Genomic DNA, 7,379 nt, shown 5'->3' on the forward strand with positions numbered 1-7,379 from the left:
ATATCGTCTGATAACCATTGAAATAACCTATGCATTGATTTGTTAAACATAATGGAACACATGAAATGTACATATGAGTATGCCCTTATGTGAAATTGTAATAGATTGCTTTGATGTTATTGCATGACATTTTATACTTGACAGCCTTGGATATTTACTGAGATAAAAGAACAAAGGTATTGGGATATCACATCTGGTGAGAGATTGAGTATTCTAAAAGATTTTATGTGTTTCGGTCTCGAACACTCAGGCTCTGACACCAAAGGTGAGTCCTCTCATCTATGAGAGTATGTAGAAATCATGACATTTTCTTTGTGATTTTTCACGGGGATGGTGTGATTATTGAAAATTGATGTTGGGTGTGATATTGTACAACAAGGAAGAAGCTTTTAAATTGTTGAAGACAGAAGGTCTAGCATGTCTCACCCTGATGTAGAATTGGAGTTTAATGGGGCATTAACAAGCTTTGAATATAAACTATTTTGCTTTCTTGGCAGTGACTCTCGGAGGGAAGGAGCTTCATGTTGTGAACATTGTTATCTTCAATACATACCTTTTTGTTGGTTAGTTGACATTGTTTGATAAAGAAATAGTCAAATGTTGTTTATGATGCATGAGTTGCTTTTAGTGGAGCTAATGTGTTATGAGGATTTGTGAAGGCTTTGGAGTTGGCAATCTGAACAACCTGTATGATTAATGGAAGTGTGTGCATTCATCCAAAGCATTCACAGAAAAAATATTCCTTTTGGCGACTGTAGAGCAAAGAATGAAACCTTTTACCTGATTAGTTGGTATGTTTGCTACGCCGAGTCTCCTATTTTATGTTTGAATTTGCAAAGCATCGTCAATCAGCTTACACTTTTTTAACCTAGTGATTAAGTTTTCTTGCTCGGTTAAACTAATTATGCATATGAGCACCATTGCCAGTCTTTAGTAGTCCAGTTTTTTTTCTGGTTGAGTATAAAATTTCAGTTCGGCAAATTGTTCTTCACTATATAACTATATTAGTGACAGTGAGTGCTTACCTCTCTTGTAGTAAGCTCAGTTTTACAGATACATAATTTGATGCATAGCTTCACTTGGACTCTAGACTATATGATCGTATTCGGTGACTCAAAGATTTGAGACAATACAACATGTTATGTGCCCATATTTTCTTGAAGAAGATATACAACATGATATGTCATAGTTGCGGACACCACCTAGTTTGTTAGATATATTTCTACTTATTTATTTATTTATTTATTTTGTAATGTTATTTTTGTACTGTGATATAAAGAAGGAATGTACATTGAAGGGGGTTTGCTACGTGCTACATATGTCTTATTCACTGGCAGTTACTCAACTTATATTCCAGTGCTGAGAAATGGCACAATCATCTCATGCCTTTTTGTGGGAGCAGCAAAAGTAGCATAGATGCAATGGTGTGAAGTATAACACTAACTAGTTCAATAAATATGCACTTCCCAAGTTCCTTATACAAATGAAATGGCAGACCTTTTCTTATGCCCTCATATAGTGTGAATTGAAGATTAAATAGTGAGCACTAGCATGATATAACTCAAGTTCATCGTAGGTAAATCTTCTGCCATATGTATGTGCATATCCATTTTTAACGTTGATTTCATATGATGTATTAATGTCAACAATCCATGTTGCTGTTAGTAGTTATTTTTATCTATGGTTTGCAATTGTAAAAAAACTGTACGGGAGCAAGTATTGTGATCACAATTACAGATAAGATTCGTAAATGCTTGACAATGTGGGTGCTCGAGGTAAACTTGCGGTGTAATATTTTCAATAGTCCCTTCAAGTTAATCATATATCGTTATAGTAGTTTCTTCTCCTTTAAATTAAGACAATCTGCTTATGAGAGATATAACTTCATGCAGACCTATGACTTCGAATAAATTTGTCCTATGGGTGACATGAACATCCACAGCAAGAACGGCGATGTGATACTCATGGAAGTTGAGGTCAAGGAAGTGAATACATTGATGATGCACCAATAGATGTATAAATTGTGCTTGCATGAGCATATTGTGGTAACTACAGGGAGGAGATCAAGAGCATCAGCAACCTCTTGACTGGGCTCTTTGTCACCGCAACTAATAACAACAGTTATTACCAGCTTGTGAGGTAGCTGCTGGGGCATTGGAACCTTCTTGAGAAGAAGAACAAACTGTTGATCGAGTTGTTCAACGAGGACGAGAGGAGCGGCCATGGCAAGGAGCAAAAGAAGGCATAGTTTGGCTCCATTGTCTGCGAACTCCGACAGGGGGAGGAGAAAAAAGAGAGTAATTTAATGCTGAAAGAAACTTGAAAGCTTCTTCTAACTATTAAATTATATGTGCCCCCGTTGCAACACACGTTAGATTTCTACTCTGTCATAATTTCAGAAAATTGCAGAACCAACGGTACACCTTTATCACAAATATCACTGATTGTTCAGTACTTTTTTCCCAGGCATTCAACTTTTGACTGCATAGAAGAGAGTACAGTGGGATGAATATCTAGTGATGGCGGCTAGGCATTGTGAGCTTGTTGAGGGGAGGGGGCATTTCTGGTATTTCTAGAACACTTGCTTGTTTTTCATGTATTTATACACAATTCTTTTCAATACTATGATTGCCACTCAAACTATGTGCCTAATTGAACTGGGAGTATTACCCTCTTTGATTATCTTGCATTGCAGAATTGTTGTACAAAACAAATTTGTAGGTGATATTCGTTGTTTCTCCTCTTAACTATGTATATGGAATAATGGATCACACATATTCCTGTAAGCTAGATTAGCTTCACATTTATGCATAGTCATAGTTTATGACTTGCTATTTGTTTGTTTTTTGATTTTTCAAACACACGCGCGCAGGGGGGACACTGGTGCACATCGGTCCTAAAAAACGATTTTAACCCCTTTCCGCGACGGCATTTGGAACCATCGCCAAGTGAGTGTGGGCGATAGGGTGGGGGGGTCCTTCCCACACGACCCATTAACCATTGGGATAGGGAGCCTTGATGCATATAGTTGTCCCTATATAACCGTTTTCGATAAATTGAATATCCCAAATGCTTCATCCTTGCTACTTGTTTGTGCTCGCATTGTCATCGCGGTCGGAGTTTTGTGGTTCTCCCTAAAACCAGGCAGATTCCAGGCACGGGAGTTTTCTAGAAAGATTCTAGGCACGGGAGTTTTACGATGCCTGGCACATCACAAACAGTTCATGATTATAACCGTGTACGATAGGTAGACAATCACACACATTTAGTTTTCCCGCACCATATGTGATAGTGTCTGACATCACACACACTTTGCAAACAGCAACTGTGTGCATGCTTGCACACGTTTCCTCTCTGTGAACCGTCTCAGATTATGGTGTATATCGCAAATGTTTGTGTTTTACCAACCGTGTGTGCCGTAATTGTTGGGGGGAAGTAGTAATTTCAAAAAATTTCCTACGCACACACAAGATCATCGTGATGCATAGCAATGAGAGGGGAGAGTGTAGTCTACGTACCCTCGTAGACCGACAGCGGAAGCGTTATGACAACGCGGTTGATGTAGTTGTACGTCTTCACGGCCCGACCGATCAAGCACCGAAACCATGGCACCTCCATGTTTTAGCACACATTAAGCTCGATGACGATCCCCGGACTCTGATCCAGCAAAGTGTCGGGGAAGAGTTCCGTCAGCACGATGGTGTGGTGACGATCTTGATGTTCTACCGTTGCAGGGCTTCGCCTAAGCACCGCTACAATATTATCGAGGATTATGGTGGAAGGGGGCACCGCACACGGCTAAGAAAACGATCACGTGGATCAACTTGTGTGTCTAGGGGTGCCTCCAGCCCCCGTATATAAAGGAACAAGGGGAGGAGGCCAGCTGGCCCTATAGGTGCGCCAAGGAGGAGTCCTCCTAGTAGGAGTAGGACTCCTACTAGGAGGGGGAAGGAAGTGGGGAGAGAGAAGGAAAGGGGGGCGCCGCCCCCCCCTCTCCTAGTCCGATTCGGACCAGGGTGGGAGGAGGCGCGCGGCCCACCCTGGCTGCCCTTCTCTCTCTCCACTAAGGCCCATATGGCCCATTACTTCTCCCGGGGGGGGGGGGGTTCCGATAACCCTCCGGTACTCCGGTTTTCTCTGAAATCACCCGAAACACTTCCGGTGTCCGAATATAGCCGTACAATATATCAATCTTTATGTCTCGACCATTTCGAGGCTCCTCGTTATGTCCGTGATCACATCCGGGACTCCGAACTAACTTCGGTACATCAAAACTCATAATATAACTGTCATCGAAACCTTAAGCGTGCAGACCCTATGGGTTCGAGAACAATGTAGACATGACCGAGACATGTCTCCGGTCAATAACCAATAGCAGAACCTGGATGCTCATATTGGCTCCTACATATTCTACGAAGATCTTTATCGGTCAGACCGCATAACAACATACGTTGTTCCCTTTGTCATCGGTATGTTACTTGCCCGAGATTCGATGGTCGGTATCTCAATACCTAGTTCAATGTCGTTACTAGCAAGTCTCTTTACTCATTTAGTAATACATCATCTCGCAACTAACTCATTAGTTGCAATGCTTGCAAGGCTTATGTGATGTGCATTACCGAGAGGGCCCAGAGATACCTCTCCGACAATCGGAGTGACAAATCCTAATCTCGAAATACGCCAACCCAACATGTACCTTTGGAGACACCTGCAGAGCTCCTTTATAATCACCCAGTTACGTTGTGACGTTTGGTAGCACACAAAGTGTTCCTCCAGTAAACGGGAGTTGCATAATCTCATAGTCATAGGAACATGTATAAGTCATGAAGAAAGCAATAGCAACAGACTAAATGATCGAGTGCTAAGCTAACGGAATGGGTCAAGTCAATCATATCATTCTCCTAATGATGTGATCCCGTTAATCAAATGACAACACATGTCTATGGTTAGGAAACATAACCATCTTCGATCAACGAGCTAGTCAAGTAGAGGCATACTAGTGACGTTTAGTTTGTCTATGTATTCACACATGTATTATGTTTCCAGTTAATACAATTCTAGCATGAATAATAAACATTTATCATGAAATAAGGAAATAAATAACAACTTTATTATTGCCTCTAGGGTATATTTCCTTCAGTCTCCCACTTGCACTAGAGTCAATAATCTAGTTCACATCGCCATGTGATCTAACATCAATAGTTCACATCTTTATGTGGTTAACACCCATAGTTCACATCGATATGTGACCAACACCCAAAGGGTTTACTAGAGTCAGTAATCTAGTTCACATTGCTATGTGATTAACACCCAAAGAGTACTAAGGTGTGATTATGTTTTGCTTGTGAGATAATTTTAGTCAATGGGTCTGTTATATTCAGATCCGTAAGTATTTTGCAAATTTCTATGTCAACAATGCTCTGCACGGAGCTACTCTAGCTAATTGCTCCCACTTTCAATATGTATCTAGATTGAGATTTAGAATCATCTGGATCAGTGTCAAAATTTGCATCGACGTAACCCTTTACAACGAACCTTTTTGTCACCTCCATAATCGAGAAACATATCCTTATTCCACTAAGGATAATTTTGACCGCTGTCCAGTGATCTACTCCTAGATCACTATTGTACTCCCTTGCCAAACTCAGGGCAGGGTATACAATAGGTCTGGTACACAGCATGTCATACTTTATAGAACCTATGGCTAAGGCATAGGGAATGACTTTCATTATTTCTCTATCTTCTGCCGTGGTCGGGTTTTGAGTCTTACTCAACTTCACACCTTGTAACACAGGCAAGAACTTCTTCTTTGACTGTTCCATTTTGAACTACTTCAAAATCTTGTCAAGGTATGTACTCATTGAAAAACTTATCAAGCATCTTGATCTATCTCTATAGATCTTGATGCTCAATATGTAAGTAGCTTCACCGAGGTCTTTCTTTGAAAAACTTCTTTCAAAAACACTCCTTTATGCTTTGTAGAATAATTCTACATTATTTCCGATCAAGAATATGTCATTCACATATACTTATCAGAAATGCTGTAGTGCTCCCACTCACTTTCTTGTAAATACAGGCTTCACCGCAAGTCTGTATAAAACTATATGCTTTGATCAACTTATCAAAGCGTATATTCCAACTCAGAGATGCTTGCACCAGTCCATAGATGGATCGCTGGAGCTTGCACATTTTGTTAGCACCTTTAGGATTGACAAAACCTTCTAGTTGTATCATATACAACTCTTCTTTAATAAATCCATTAAGGAATGCAGTTTTGTTTATCCATTTGCCGGATTTCATAAAATGCGGCAATTGCTAACATGATTCGAACAGACTTAAGCATAGATACGAGTGAGAAACTCTCATCGTAGTCAACACCTTGAACTTGTCGAAAACCTTTTTGCGACAATTCTAGCTTTGTAGATAGTAACACTACTATCAGCGTCCGTCTTCCTCTTGAAGATCCATTTAATCTCAATGGCTCGCCGATCATTGGGCAAGTCAATCAAAGTCCATACTTTGTTCTCATACATGGATCTCATCTCAGATTTCATGGCCTCAAGCCATTTCGCGGAATCTGGGCTCATCATCGCTTCCTCATAGTTCGTAGGCTCGTTATGGTCAAGTAACATGACCTCCAGAACAGGATTACCGTACCACTCGGGTGCGGATCTCACTCTGGTTTACATACGAGATTCGGTAGTAACTTGATCTGAAGTTATATGATCATCATCATTAGCTTCCTCACTAATTGGTGTAGTAGTCACAGGAACAGATTTCTGTGATGAACTACTTTCCAATAAGGGAGCAGGTATAGTTACCTCATCAAGTTCTACTTTCCTCCCACTCACTTATTTCGAGAAAAACTCCTTCTCTAGAAAGGATCTATTCTCAGCAATGAATAACTTGCCTTCGGATCTATGATAGAAGGTGTACCTAATAGTCTCCTTTGGGTATCCTATGAAGACATATTTCTCCGATTTGTGTTTGAGCTTATCAGGATGAAACTTTTTCATATAAGCATCACAACCCCAAACTTTAAGAAACGACAACTTTGGTTTCTTGCCAAAACACAGTTCAGATTGTGTCGTCTCAATGGACTTAGATGGTGACCCTTTTTTAACGTGAATGCAGCTGTCTTTAATGCATGACCCCAAAAACGATAGTGGTAAATCGGTAAGAAACATCATAGATCGCACCATATCTAATAAAGTACGGTTACGACGTTTGGACACACCATTACAGTGTGGTGTTCCAGGTGGCATGAGTGGTGAAACTATTTCACATTGTTTTAACTGAAGGCCAAACTCGTAACTCAAATATTCTCATCCACGATTAGATCGTAGAAATTTATTTTCTTGTTACGATGATTTTCCACT

The sequence above is a fragment of the Triticum aestivum genome, chromosome 1A, assembly GCF_018294505.1.
Source record: "Triticum aestivum cultivar Chinese Spring chromosome 1A, IWGSC CS RefSeq v2.1, whole genome shotgun sequence".
NCBI lineage: Eukaryota > Viridiplantae > Streptophyta > Magnoliopsida > Poales > Poaceae > Triticum > Triticum aestivum.